The sequence below is a fragment of the Otolemur garnettii genome, unplaced genomic scaffold (genome assembly GCF_000181295.1).
Source record: "Otolemur garnettii isolate 467f Iridium unplaced genomic scaffold, OtoGar3 scaffold00009, whole genome shotgun sequence".
In the NCBI taxonomy this organism is placed as follows: Eukaryota; Metazoa; Chordata; class Mammalia; order Primates; family Galagidae; genus Otolemur; species Otolemur garnettii.
In genome coordinates, this window is record NW_003852404.1 from 4,146,597 (window position 1) to 4,159,300 (window position 12,704).

General features: G+C 38.0%; 1 protein-coding gene and 1 pseudogene across 1 annotated transcript in view; both read left to right on the forward strand.

Annotated features, from left to right (window-relative positions):
• LOC105886418 overlaps window positions 1-5,602 on the forward strand; it is a 98,415-nt pseudogene extending 92,813 nt beyond the window's left edge.
• EIF4G3 (eukaryotic translation initiation factor 4 gamma 3) overlaps window positions 1-12,704 on the forward strand; it is a gene marked incomplete at its 3' end in the record, with an annotated part of 304,720 nt that overhangs the window by 75,951 nt on the left and 216,065 nt on the right. Inside the window, exon 3 of the mRNA XM_023509712.1 lies at window positions 11,798-11,926. The remainder of the gene's footprint in view (window positions 1-11,797; window positions 11,927-12,704) is intronic.

The following is a 12,704-nucleotide window of genomic DNA, read 5'->3' on the forward strand; positions in this document are numbered from 1 at the left end:
AGTTATTGTTTTAAAACGTTCACATTCTACTCTTAGAAAGATTCACTTGTACCCCTATAAGATAAACCTCAGAAGTGATCCCTCCAAAACCCCCCCCCACCCATTCCTCCCTCCCTTCTTCTTTTAATCACTTTTTGCTTATATTTTGGAATTCTGAGTTTTGGACTTTGATTTAATTTTAGTTTAGGACATTACTGGTTTATTTTGATGATCTTATATTTTTTTCTTTCAGAATTATTATAAGTAGAAAAATAAACCATATTACTTACATAGAGTGAGCATAGTCTTAAGTGTGTAAGAATTAGCATTAACCACATTCATCTAGAAATAATTTTTGGCTTTAGCTTTTGTCTTTTATTTATAAATTTCAAACCTTTTTATCTTTTCATTTCCTACTTTTGTTAATTAGCTCTTAGATGTTACCTGGAATGTTGATAGTAAGCTTCTGGATTCTCTCTTCTCTCCCTGATTCCTCTTTTGAGCTTAGATTTATATATTCAACAGGCTATTTAGTACTTCCATTTGGATATTTAATAGGTATTTAAAACTTTACATTGGGCTGAGTTTGGAGTCTCACACCTGTTACCCTAGCACTCTGGGAGGCCAAAGTGGGTGGATCCCTTGAGCTCAGGAGTTGGAGACCAGCCTAAGCCAGAGTGAGAGCCCCTCTTTCCTAAAAATAGAAAAACTAGCCAGGTGTTGTGGTGGGTGGCTGTAATTTCAGCTACTTGGGAGGCTGAGGCAAGAGGATCCCACAGGAACTGTATTAAAGGGCCTGTCGCAACCCACAGGAACTGTATTAAAGGGCCAGGGCATTAGGAAGGTTGAGAACCACTGAGTTTGAGGTTGTTTTGAGCTATGATGCCAGGGCATTCAACCCAAGGCAACAGAGTGAGACTCTGTCTCAAAACAATAACAAAAAAACTTTACATTGTGGATAGAAGAAACAATAATAGAATTAAATTATATCATCCATATGAAAGTGACAGCCTTTTCATATAGTGTATATGAAAGTGATGACAATCAGAGATGGCTTTTAAGTTTATGGCTGAAGCATTAGGTGGTTAGAAGTATAGACTGAGTAGTCCTGATTCAAAATGCTTGAGACCTGAAGTGTTTTGATTTCATAAATTTTTCCAAATTTTGGAATGTTTATATTATATTGGTTTAGCATCCCTAATTCAAATGTCCAAAACTTAAAGTGTTAGAATGAGCATTTCCTTTAAGTGTCATGTCAGTGCTTAGAAGGTTCTGGATTCTGGAGCATTTTAGATTTTTTGATTTAGGATGCTCAATTAATGTTACTATGAGCTAAGATTAGAGGCAGGATAGATTTAGGGAAAAGGGTAACCAAAGTAAACTCCATGAAAGCAGAGATTTTAGTCTGTCTTATTCCATGCTCCTAGAATAATGCTTGGCATAAAGTTCTCAATAAATATATGTAAAATGAATCAATCAGTCAATCAGTTCTCATTTCTTTCCTTCCACCTCTTCAGTCAAATCAATAGCAAGTTCTTTTGGCTCTGCCTCTAAGATAAAACCCATACTGGACCACTTACTTTTATCTTCATTGTTACCAATGTGGTGTAAGCCACTGTCTGTTGTGGCCAAGATTCTTGTGATAAGTTTGTTTAAGTTTTATTTTTAAGTAAGGGGGAGTCAGCCAGGTGCAGTGGCTCATTCTTGTAATCCTAGAACTCTAGGAGGCCGAGACGGAGGATCCCTTGAGCTCAGGAATTAGAGAACCATATGAGCAAGAGTGAGACTCTGTCTCTACTAAAAATAGAAAAAATTAATTGGGTATTGTGGCATGTACCTTTAGTCTGAGCTATTCAGGAGGCTGCGACAGGAGGATCACTGGAACTCAGGAGTTTGAGGTTGCTGTGAGCTAGGCTGATATGGGGCACTCTAGACTAGGCCACAGAGTGAGAGACTCTGTCTTTAAAAAAAGGCAGGGGGGAGTCTTGCTGTGTTACCCAGTCTGGTGTGCAGAGGCTACTCAGAGGCATGATCATAGTGTTCACAACTTTGAACTCCTGGGCTCCAGAGATCCTCTTGTCTCAGCCTCCTAAATAGTTGGGACTGTTGGCCCTTGCCAGTGTAGTAGCTATTATTTTTTATTTTTTTTGATACAGAATCTCACTTTGTCACCCTTGGTAGAGTGCCATGGGGTCACAGCTCACAGTAACCTCAAACTCTTGGGCTAAAGTGATTCTCTTGCTTCAGCCTACTGAGTAGGTGGGACTACAGGCACCAGCCACATGCCCAGCTAGTTTTAGAGATGAGTCTCGATTTTGCTCAGGCTCGTCTTATACTCCTGAGCTCAAGCAAGCCACTGGCCATGGCCTCCCACAGTGCTAGAATTACAGGTGTGAGCCACTGTGCCCAGCCTGCAATAGCTTTTGACTAATTTGTCTCCTTCCTTTCATTTCTTTTTCTTACACAACAACCAAATCGATCTTTGGGAAACATCAGATCTGGTCACACTCATAATAAAATCCAAAGTCCTTACCATACCTACAAAACCTTAACTAATATCAACAACCATTTCTTTTTTTTTTTTTTTTTTTTGAGACAGAGCCTCAAGCTGTCCCCCTGGGTAGAGTGCCATGGCATTACAGCTCACAGCAACCTCCAACTCCTGGGCTCAAGCGAGTCTCCTGCCTCCGCCTCCCAAGTAGCTGGGACCACAGGCGCCCGCCACAGCGCCCGGCTATTTTTTGGTTGCAGCCGTCATTGTTGTTTGGCGGGTCCGGGCTGGGGATTCGAACCCGCCACCTTAGGTGTACGTGGCTGGCGCCTTAGCCGGTTGAGCTATAGGCGCCGAGCCAACAACCATTTCTTTTTAGCCTGATGATTTACTAACCTCCTCTCCTCTGGTAGCACTTAGTCACATGGCCTTCAGCTCCTTGACCTCAGGGTCTTGTACCTCTTATTTTCTCTGCATGTGAAGTTTTTCCTGCTGGTTTATTTATTTCTAAAGCTGTATAACAAATTATTATAAACATAACAGCTTAAATCAGTGCTATTTATTTTCTCACAGTTGCTATGGGTATAGGGTCTTGGCTGAAATTAAGGTATTGACAAGGGCTATAACCTCATATAAATCTTGGAGTTTATATCCATGATACTCGTTCAGGTTGTTGGAAGAATTTCGTTTCTTGTGGTTGCAGGATGGAGGTCCTCATTTTCTTTCTGGCTAGTGGTTATTTTAGAGGGGAAACTTCTAGAGGCTGTCCTCTGGTTCCTTGCTATGTAGCCTTCTCGTAAGATGGCAGTTTTCTTGGTCTTGGAGGCCAGCAGGAGAATTCAGGCCTCTCCCAGGTAATCTTTCTTTCAATTAATTCAAAGTGAACTGATTAATTATCTAGTCAGAGGAATGATATCCCATCATATTTACTGGTCTCACCCATCTGCAGGGGAGAGAATTATATAGGCTGTATATACCATGGACAGGAATATTGAGAGCTATCTTAGAATTCTGCTTATAATAATTCACTCTCTGGTCTTTTAAGGATTCATATATGGTCTACTTTTATTACCTTTTATGCCTAAACAGTTTTGGAGGGCAGGTATTTTCTTTCTCCTTTATTTTTTTTCTCTTTCATATTAGCATTTTTACTGACATGCAGTAGGCATTCCATTGTCAAATGATAAAAACAGCTAGTGATTCTCTTTTTCTTGTTTCTGTTGAGTAGTTACTAAATAAGAAAGGGAAAATAACTCCCAGCATTGAACCCAGTGCTGACAGCATCCACAATGTGCTTGAGTATTTAAGTATTAAAACAATCATATGAAATCATCTTTTCTTTATTAGGGTAAAACATACTTGAATATCTGGAATTGTATATAGTTCAACCTCTTTAGTATAAAAGGAAGGTCATTCTATAGAAGGAAAGTCATTTTCTTTTTTTTCTGAATTTTTTTTTGGCTGGGGCCGGGTTTGAACCCACCACCTCTACTATATGGGGCTGGCGCCCTACTCGTTTGAACCATAGGTGCTGCCCCATTTTATTTTTTTCTTTCTTTCTCTTGGTGATAGATTAGGATTGTAAATGGTAATATGAGGAAGAATTTAAAAAATCATGATAAAAGTAAAATTTCTAGTGTCTACTGTAGTATTTATTTTTTTGAGTAGACCAGCTATTATTTCCCAGTATCTGTAGATTTTGCAAAATAAACGATCTTAAGGAAGAACTAGGATAATTTGAAACATTAGCCCCAAGGAGCATGAAGCTCCCCCGCTAGCAGTGGAGATGGAGGAAATTAAAACATTTAAAGACTTGTGTGTAACAGATGTATTGTGTGAAGCTTGTGACCAGTTGGGATGGGCAAAGCCCACCAAAATTCAGATCAAAGCTATTCCTTTGGCCTTACAAGGTTGTGATATCATTGGGCTGGCAGAAACTGGCTCTGGAAAAACAGGGGCTTTTGCTTTGCCCATTATGAATGCACTGCCAAGACACCCCAGCTTTTATTTGCCCTAGTTCTCACTCCCACTCCGGAGTTGGCTTTTCAGATCTCAACAGCAGTTTGAAGCCCTGGGGTCCTCTATTGGAGTATAGTGTGCTGTGATTGTGGGTGGAATTGAAATGTCTCAATCTCTGGCCCTGGCAAAAAAATCACATATAGTAATATCAACTCTGGGTCAACTAATTGACTGTTTGGATAATACAAAAGGCTTCAACTTAAGAGCTCTCAAATACTTGATCATGGATGAAACTGACCAAATATTGAACATGGATTTTGAGACAGAGGTTGACAAGATCCTCAAAGTGATTCCCTGAGATCAGAAAACATTTCTCTTCTCTGCTAACATGGCCAAGAGGGTGCAAAAGCTTGAATGAGCAGCTCTGAAGAATCCTGTGAAATACCCCGTTTCCTCTAAATACCAGACAGTTGGGAAATTACAGCAATTCTATCTTTTTATTCCTTCTAAATTCAAGGATACCTACCTAGTCTATATTCTAAATGAATTGGCTGAAAACTCCTGTAGCACCTGTAACAATACTCAGAACAACTTTGCTAGTCTGAAATCTTGGATTCACTGCCATCCCCCTCCATGGATAGATGAGTCAGAGTAAGTGTCTGGAATCCCTTAATAAGTTTAAGGCATTCCATTCTTCTAGCAACCGACGTTGCAAGCCGAGGTTTGGACATATCCCCTGTGGATGTAGTTGTCAACTTTGATATTCCTACACATTCCAAGGATCATATCCATCGAGTACGTTGAACAGCTAGAGCTGGGCACTCTGGAAAGGCTATTACTTTTGTCACACAGTATGATATGGAGCTCTTCCACCTCATAGAACACTTAATTGAGAAGAAACTACCTGTCTTTCCAACACAGGATGATGAGGTTATGATGTTGATAGAACGTGTGACTGAAGCCCAAAGATTTGCCTGAATGGAGTTAAGGGACCATGGAGAAAAAAAGAAGCACACGTGAGAGGACAGGTGTGGTGCTGGGGACAGTGATGACACAGAGGGTGCTCTAGGTGTCAGGAACAGGGTGGCTGGAGGAAAAATGAAGAAATGGAAAGGCTGTTATTGCTTTTATAAAGACTTGAATTCTGCTTTCTTTTCTGTAAAAGAGAATTGAAGAAGAGAGTGACATCCCTGCCAACAGAGTTCCTCAGACTGAATCTGTCAGAGTTACGGCCAGAACGTGCTCAGCTAATTCAGCGCTCATTTCCTGGAAGTGTTCTGATAGCAGGATCATTTTTACAGTATTCCTGTCCAGGCGGTTACTGTTCCTTAGCTTTGATTCCTTGCCTGTGGCATCAATAGGTGTGCTTTTCTGTCATTTCACACAGTCTTTTCACCTTTTTTAGCTGCAAGTCAAGGTTGATGAAGCCCATGACCTGTAATTTGTTTTGTTTTGTTTTGTTTTGTTTTTTGAGACAGAGTCTCAAGCTGTCACCCTGGGTAGAGTGCTGGACTGTCACAGCTCACAGCAACCTCAAACTCTTGGGCTCAAGTCATTCTCTTGCCTTAGCCCCCCCAAGTAGCTAGGATTACAGGCAACCAATAATGACCTGTAATTGTAAACGAGAGAAGCTTAGACGTCTGTAAGAGATACTTAAGCCATCTCAGCTTATGCCTCATTAGACTAAACGTGAAACAATAAATTTAAATACTATTTTTAAAAGATTCAAGCTCCTTAAAAACCTTAGGGTTAAAGGACTTTATAAATTTAAGTGAGATTTTGCTAATAGGTCAGAACTTGGTAGTCGCAGTTACATGGCTAATTCCTTAAGTCAGAATAAATATTTATGACATTAAAAAAAATCAACCAAGAAACAAGGTGATGGATACCTTTGAAAGAGAAGTCTTGCTTAATAGAGGTTGTGTTTTTTGGAGGTATGAGTAAAACCCGGTAAGACTGCAGAGGTCTTTCATATCCATAAATAGATTTACTTCTCTGGTTCCCTGGGCTAAGCATGTGGTTAGAAGGACTGGTTTCCTATGTAGAACTTTTACTCTAGGTCGTGACAGTAAAATCAGTATGGATTTGGAAACATTAAAAAGAAAAAAGAAGAATGATTTAAAAAATTACTAAGGGGAAAACCTTTCCTTATTCATTCTGCCTGTTTGAGGGGCCTAGTATATTGAAATTACCCAAATAAAAGCAGCTTTGAGATCTTTTCAGTCTACCCCAAATTGAACTTAGTCATTTCCACATTGGATTTGCAGGTTTTGGAAAGTTTTTAGATGATTTCACTAAGTAAACTTTATCTTGGACTAAAAAAGTAAGGGATGTCTGAGACATAAATCATATGCCTTTTATCTTCATATGAATCATTTGTTGCTGAAAAAACTAATACGCTTGCCAGGAATCTTAAGAGTTTTCTGTTTTTAGTCTTTATTAACTGGTTTAATTGCTGTGCTTTTTAAAGAGATATATATATATATGTATATATATACATAGACACACTTATATATGTATGTATAATAAAAACATAGTGCTCAGTTGCAAGTCCATATTTGGTGATATTCATGAGGTAACCCCTACGGACTGGCTACTTGTTTATTCAGTATACAGCTGTGTGCTTTATTTGGCTTGTGCAGTGTTTTGGAAGTCAGGAACATTTCATGCAAAAAGCTTTATTTTAGTTGCCTTTGAAAAAGTGGAAGATGGTAGCATTACTTACCTGGAATTCCATCATGGTAGCACTTAACTACAGCTGAGTGTCTCGGTATCTCCTGTCCTCTGGGAGGTGGCCATTCTTTCCACATGTCTCCTTAGTTTCTAATCCCTATTCCTTATAGCCAGCTACTTTTTTCCCAATATTCTTCCAACATGGCATTTCCATTATTCTGGAGTCATGAAAGAGTGATAATTTTAAGGAAATTGTTTGGTATGTTTTTATTATTTGAAAATTGTAGTTCATGTACATTAATTCTTAAATCCCAAATATTTGATCAAGTAAATATCATTGAGTTAAATGATAAACTTTAGACTTAATGACTAATCTTAGTTTGCTTAATCTTAATGGACTTAACCTTAAAATTTTCAAGACATCCTTCAAGTTATATTGGTCAGCAACTACCAAATATCATTGATTTTAGAGTAGATTATTTTAAAGTAGAAATCTTGAATGAAAATTCACTAATTTTCACTGTCAACCTTTTAGAGGTTTGCTGGGCAAGATGGCTCACACTTGTAATTCTAGCACCCTGGGAGGCCGGTGGATTGCTTGAGCTCAGGAGTTCAAGACCAGCCTGAGCAACAGTGAGACTCTGTCTCTGCTAAAACTAGAAAAACTGGTTGGCGGGAGCCAAACTGGGAGGAGGCAGCTGACGCCATTAAAACAAAACAAAACTAAACTAAAAAAATTTAGAAAAACTAGCCAGGCATTGTGGTTTGTGCCTGGAGTCCCAGCTCCTCAAGAGGCTGAGGCAAGAGGATCACCTGAACCTAGGAGATTGATGTTGCTGTGCGCTATGGTGATGCGATGGCACTCTTACCTACCCACATCGACAGAAAGCGACTCCGTCTCAAAAAAAAAAAATTTTTTTCTTGAATAATTGCTTGTTTTTGTTTTTAAATGTTTTTTGGAGATGGGTGGGATAGAGGGAATTAAAACATACATGTATAAAAGTACATACAACTTAAAAATAGACTTCAACAAATAATTTAAAAGCAAAAATTTTGCATCCACTCCCAGTTCTAAAGGTTAAAAACATTTTGTGGCCTTTCCTATTTATCACTCTCTTTCTCCCCAGAGGTGATACTATCTGCCTTTCAAAAACATTTCCCTGCTATTCTTTATAGTATTGCCATCCATGTATACTTCTCGAGACATAATATAATATAATACAATATAATATAACCTGGCAGTCCCCAGGTTACAGATACCACTGCAGGTAGAAGGCAGTAAGAATCATTATAGCTTACTGTAACCTGAAAGACCTGGGCTCAAGCCATCCTCCTGCTTCAGCCTTCCAAGTACTGGGACTACAGGTCTGTGTGATGTTTTAATTTTTCGGTGTTTAGTAGTGACAGAATCTTGCTTTTGCTTAGCCTGGTCTCAAACTCCTGACCTCAAGCAGTCCTCTCACTTGGCCTCCTAATGTGGTAGATCGGCGTGAGCCACCATACTCAGTCAGTATTTATTTTTTATCAATAGCATTAACATTTTTAGCTCATGCGTAAAGTTATAATTGTTTTGTTGGGATAAATTGTGGAATTGATCTAATGTGGATTTATATTTCTAACTTCTTTGTTTTTTTTATTTTCACTTATTTCTTTGTGCTAATTTTTTTGGTTTGTTTGGGGTTTTTTTTTTTTTTTTTTGCAGTTTTTGGCTGGGGCTGGGTTTGAACCCGCCACCTCTGGCATATGGGGCCTGTGCCCTACTCCTTTGAGCCACAAGAGCCGCCCTTCTTTGTGTATCCATGCTGACATTTTAATTCAGTGGAATATCAAAGTATTTAAACCTGCAAAATAATATAAGTGTATCAGCCTTTTTGGTGGGAAATTTGATTGTAAGAAATCTTTATTGTGGGTTATTTTCTAAAGTAAATGTTTAAATAAAAGTCCAATTTTTCTCCTTTAAAAATTTTTTTGATGAGATTCATACATGCTGTAAAATTTCATGGTAAACCTAATGTCTTTATAAATGTAGTGTTCACTCAAAATTGGAAACAAAATTTTCTGAGGAAATCATAGTTTTTAAAAAAGGAAAGCAAGAAACTAGATACCATTATTTCATGTCTTAATCTTTGGTCATATTATAGCGTTTTGTGACTCTTCTAACCTGTCAACTTTAGGTCCCAATTATTACTCTGAGTCAGTTTTATTTCAGCATGAGTCAGGTAGTTGAGCCTGAAAATGTTTGTCTGTTAAAGGGAGATAGAAGAAACTCTAGGATTACATTACTAGGGACTAGATTATCTTCAGAGCTTCTGACTAAACGCAGTAAATTCCAGGAAAATCTAATGTCATTAGGAGGCCAGCTTTTCTTTCTTTCTGGAGACAGTTTATTCACTTTTTAGTATAATGCAGAATATCTAAGAACTGAGATGGAGAAAATGTCTAATAGGGAATTTTGGCATTTGTTTGAACTATGAATACAGGCAGCAGTTGCCATTAGTTCTTAATTTTAAACCATACTTAAAAAGAATATGTGTATTACTATATCATGAATTTGTTTTAATTTATTTATTTGATTAAGACATGTGATCTCACTCTGTTGTACAGGCCTGATCATAGCTCATTGCAGCCTCTGACTCCTGAGCTTAAGCAGTTCTCCTGATCCAGCCTCCTCAGTAGCTTAAGAGTACAGAGTTGAGCCACCATACCTTGTTGGTTTTTGGGGGGTTGTTAATTTTTCATAGAACCAGGGTCTTAGTCTGTTGCCCGGGGTGGTCTCAAACTCCTGTTCTCAAGTGATCCTCCTGCTTCAGTCTCCCAAAGTGCTGGGATTACATGTTTCAACATTTTCAACATTAATTTCAGTATAATCAGTTTTTACCATATTCCTACATATTTTATTTTGTACATTTAAAAACAGGATTTTAAGAAGTATTTAGTGCCAGGTGTGGTGGCTCATGCCTTTGATCTTATCACTCTAGGAGGCCAAGGTAGGTAGATTTCTTGAGTTCAGGAGTTCAAGACCAGCCTAAGCAATTGTGACACCTGATCTCTACTAAAAATAGAAAACTAGCCAGGTGTGCTGGTAGACATCTGTGGTTCCAGCTACTTGTCTGTAGTTCCAGCTACTTAGGAGACTGAGGCAAGAAGATTTCTTGAGCCCAAGAGTTTGTAATTGCTGTGAGATGTGAGGCCCCAGCCCTGTAGCCTGGGCCAACACAGTAAGACTTTGTGGGGAAAAAAAAAAAAGAAGCAATTTTTGTTTTCTGGTAGATTTGCAGAGGTTTCATGGTCTGCCTAAATTGGAGTCATGCTGTGAGGAGAGTTGAGTTCTTGTTATAGGAGTACAGAGTTGCCTAGCATTCATGGAGGTTTGCTGAATTGTCACTGTTAATCTGGGATAGACTACGAGAGAGAGAGAGAGAGAGAGAGAGAGAGAGAGACACAGAGAGACAGAGAGAGAGAGAAACTGGCTAGGAGTGACTGGTAGGTAGACACTAGAAAGAAGTTGAGTGAAGTGGAGCAGTGCCTGTGGCTCAAAGGAGTAGGGCGCTGGCCCCATAACTGCAAAAAAAAAAAAAAAAAAGTTGAGTGATGTGGTTTCATATCTATCATGGGCTGATGGGCAATTTATTGCCTAAATAAAGAAAATAAAAATTTTGGTGGTTACATAAATACATATACTATTTTTTCATGGTACAAGTTTACAACCATAAATGAGAGAAGAAATATCTGTAATGCTTTCTGTTAAGATTTTGGTGTATTTTCTTATAGATCTTTTTAATATGTACATATTACATTTGTATGTATACGTGTGTAGGAGTATGTATGTGTGTATTATATGCATACCCATGTAGGCATGTGTCAGGAAATGCATGCACATACATTAGATGTACTTTATTAAAGACAAAATGAGATGTTCTTTAGTAACTTGGGTTTATTAAAGTATAAGTTACATAAAAATAAAATGGGCTCCCTACCTGCCCTTTTTTGGAGACAAAGTCTCCCTCGGTAGTCTAGGCTAGAGTGCCGTGGTGTTAGCCTTGCTCACAGCAACCTCAAACTACTTGGTTTGAGCAATCCTTCTGCTTCAGCCTCCTGAGTAGCTGGGACTACCGGCTCCTGCCACCATGATTGGTTAATTTTCCTGTTTAGGTAGAGTCTGAGTCTCACTTTTGCTCATTCTGGTCTCAGACTCCTGAGCTGAAGTGATCTTCTTGCCTCAACCTTCCAGAGTGCTGGTATTACAGGTGTGGGTCCTATACCTGGTCTAAAATGGACCCTTTTAAGTTTGTACTTCTATGAGTCTTAACAAAGTCATCTCCCCTCAAAATCTCCTTGTATTCATCTCTTTACCTTACAACCATTTATCTCTTTTTCTTTTCCTTTTACAAAATGGCATTATTCATTATAGTTTCAAGTTTGGCTCTTTTCACTTATATTTTTCCTTTATTGCTTTTGATTTTTGAGATTTTCTTTCCTTTAAGAATCTTTCATCAAATTGATGAGAATATTCGTGTGTATTTTTTCAAAGATTTTTACTTTTCCAATTTTGAATATTTAAGTCTTTATTATTTAGCATTTTATTTATTATGAGGCAGAAAACCCAGTTTTAGAAATTTGTTAGCCAGTTCAGCTGTATTTATTAAGCTTGAGTTACTAATACAGCGCTCTTTCTAAATACTGATTTCTTCACAGGTAACGCAAGTAGCAAGACAGCAGGGACCTCCGACCCCTTCCCCTTATTCAGCACATGAAATAAACAAGGGGCATCCAAATCTTGCGGCAACGCCCCCGGGACATGCATCGTCCCCTGGACTCTCTCAAGTAAGATAAAACATACTTAAAATAATTTTTTAAAAATAAGACACTTTCATGTAAAACCAGCATTTCTGTTTTTCTAAAGCAGATTTGTAAGCAGTAAATATAAACATTACTTGAAGAATCATTTCTATTTTGTGTTGTCCTATTTTTTTTCTTTTGTGTGTGTGCTGTGTTTTTTTAAACACATCTCCCATTGTGTTTGCTACTAAAAAATTCATACTTTTCATTTTGGAGTTAATTGAAAACTATGAGCAATATTTAGGTTTTCTTTTTTAATTATTTAAGAAAGTAAAGTATGATTTCATAATCCATTAAAAGAAACACCACAGACTACTGAGTTGCTTTTTACTGCTTAATGTACTATAGTCTCTCACCCCTTTTTTGGTAGTGTTGATGGTTATTTTCTACTTTTGTGAATAATGGGTATCTTCCTCTGTTCGGTAACTTCAGTGGGATTTTTTTGGTTGGTGATTTGTTTTTTTGTTTGTACATTATTGGTATTTGCTAGGGTTAGTTTTTGTTGATCTGTTAAAGAATTGTGAACCTTTTAGTGTATTTCTACTTAATAGGTACAACAGACATTCAGACACTGTTTTAAGAAGATGTTTCTGTGACTTCTTTGCATTTTAAGTGGTTTCCCAAGATACTTTCAGATTGTACCAACCCATCATTGCAAACTTGTTTTGGGTTTCCTTGTGGTTAAAAGCTGGCTAGATTTATAAAGTCCATAGTTGGAATGTGGAGTAAGCAAACCAGTAACCTTGACCCAACTTTTTTTTTT